Here is a 2,652-nt window from a genome sequence, read left to right as displayed (position 1 = left end):
AAAGAAACAGATACCGGCCCTTCTGATGCAATTATATATTATTTACTCCTCAATTAGAAGCTTTAATTAAAGTAAACAAACGGCCGACTGTCCAAAAAGTGCGGGAAAAGCTAAATTTCCTATTTGCCAATTTTTTATATAGTTGATTACCAGTGAAATGGAGCTCTATTTAAACAGAAAGGCAACGAAAAACCATAAAAGGAACGTAAGGAAGCAAAAAATGCAAAACCTGTACACTGTACATATTTTATTGATGTTAGTACAAAATAAAAGGCATAGATAACAGAAATTCGCAAAAACGGATCACTTCAAAAATAATAGTGGAAACTAACTTTTTTCATACATAAATATGATTATTGTTCATTCTAAATCGTAAACATGATATAAAATTTCATTTTCTTTCCTTGCAAAGAATGTATTTGGAAAAAAAAAACTAGATGGGCAAAACGTTCCCGATTTTTAGAGAAAAACCGGAAATCAATTTAAATGCGAGATCCCGTTTTTATTTCTTTACATTTTTTTTAAATTGGGGGATAGAGCCACAAGCAAATATGTACTGTATATATATATATTTTTTCTTTTTAATGGGTATTTTCTCCTCAGATACATCATCAATATCGAGGAGTTGCTCATAATTTTTATGTGCTGCATTTAAGGCAATGCAGCATTTCGGAACATATAAAATTTTTTTGACTGACTCTTACTCTTTTCGGGGTGCGGCAATTATATCGATGCTGCATATCTACTGTAAGTTATTGTGCTCAGGGTCGCTGATCAAAGGGGGGCATGTGGAAGAGATATATTTGATACCAGTTGCTCCCCCCTCACTCTCAATTTCGTGAACTATTTTCGAATGAATATTTTTGTCGTATATGAGGATTGAACGAAACTACATGTCTTCGCTTTTTATGCACAGAGAAAGAAGCATTAGTAACTGATCTTTGGCTTTGATAAACATGTTATGTTTACCATGCATGTATTTTTTCTTTTTCAGTGACAAGAAAGAGGTAAAAAAAACCATCAAACCAATAAAACAATATTTGTTTTTATTGCTTGATTCAACTTAAAACTGGCCTGTCATTCCGGTTTTCCCCTGGGGGTGACTAGCAAAGGATGTATACTGAATGCAAATAAACATAATTTGCCAAAGCCAGTGAGGGGAGATATTGACCCCACTAACCCCTCATAAATGACTCGCCTGAAACAAAAATTTAGGTTGAATGCTAAAAGTACACAACATAATACAAACCGTATAATTTACTTACTTCGCTATTTATTTAGTTTAATTATTTTATTATATATTTTATGTCGCATATATAAGAACAAATTTATTTTAGTTCTGCATTTTCAGTCTTTTTCCTTTTTCTTCAAATTCAAACATCTGTCCCTGTTTATGCAAGAATGCATGTCAGCTGCTGATTATTTCAACTAAAACTAATTTAATATTTGCTTTGCTTTTTGTATCATAGTTTATGACAACAGGAGCTGAAAGTGTTAGTATTTTGAAATGATAAATAGATGCTCTCGAAGGAATGCTTTCGTTTTTGACAAAAATGGTTTTATTGCGCAATTTTTTTTTATTTATTTATTTTTTTTTTTTTTTTTTGTGTTTGCTATATTGCATTTTATTTTTTCACACTTAACGATTTTATTACTGTATTGTTAAACAGTGTTTCTTTGTTTGGATTTTATTTTCATATATATCTTTGTTTCCACCAGTTTATTTTTCATACTGTAGATTGTCAGCTTGTTTCTTTCGTTTTGTTTTTGCGACTTAGCCTTTCATTAAATCCCTTAAACACTTCAAAAGCACTTTTAGTTTATTATTGGGACGGTTTTAAATCAAAAATACTGGTAGTTTTTACATTAGAAATAAAGTTTACTCTAAATTGTGTCCTCTTGACGTGTGTGTAGTCCCATCTCTTCCTATTTTTTCTTACTTTTTTAAGTAGTTTTTTTCCTACTTTTTCAATTTTTGATTCCTTATTTCCTACTTTTTCAATTTTTGATTCCTTATTTCCTACTCCCCCCCCCCCCAAACCACTTCGGGGTCTGATATTATAAATTTAATTTTGTAATTCATTATTCCAGATTTTCTACTCCAGTTGTTTTTTAAGCTCTAGTTTAGCTATTTCTTTCGCCAATCAATGTGGAACAATTTTGGGTTAGGTTACTTTTTAGTTTTTAAGGAAACTTGAAGTGAATATAAGAAATGAAGCTAGTTTCGTTATCAGTTTTTGAATTGAAACTTAGTCCTTATTTTTATCATGGTTTTGTTATGGTTGTTAAGAAGTTATACGTTATTGAAGTAATTGATTTGAAGTTTGTCTTAATAAAAATATATATTATGAACCAAAAAGTGCTGCTTTTCATTTTTTTCACATTTTGAAAAAAAAAATTCTTTAAGTAAAATAATAAATAACCTCACATAGCACAAATTGTAGATTACTGCAGGCAGGTGTTTGGGCATTACAAGGAACAGAATTTTCAATGCAAAAGAAATGAGCTCATGGATGAAAAAGCATTGGATATCTTTTTCATCCATGAGCTCATTTCTTTTGCATTGAAAATGGCGTTCCTTGTAATGCCAAAACTTGTGCCTGCAATAATTTGTGCTCTTTGTCGTTATTATTTCTTATCTTACTTTTTATG

This window comes from Uloborus diversus, chromosome 4 (genome assembly GCF_026930045.1).
Source record: "Uloborus diversus isolate 005 chromosome 4, Udiv.v.3.1, whole genome shotgun sequence".
Lineage (NCBI taxonomy): Eukaryota > Metazoa > Arthropoda > Arachnida > Araneae > Uloboridae > Uloborus > Uloborus diversus.
This window is presented reverse-complemented; position numbering follows the sequence as displayed.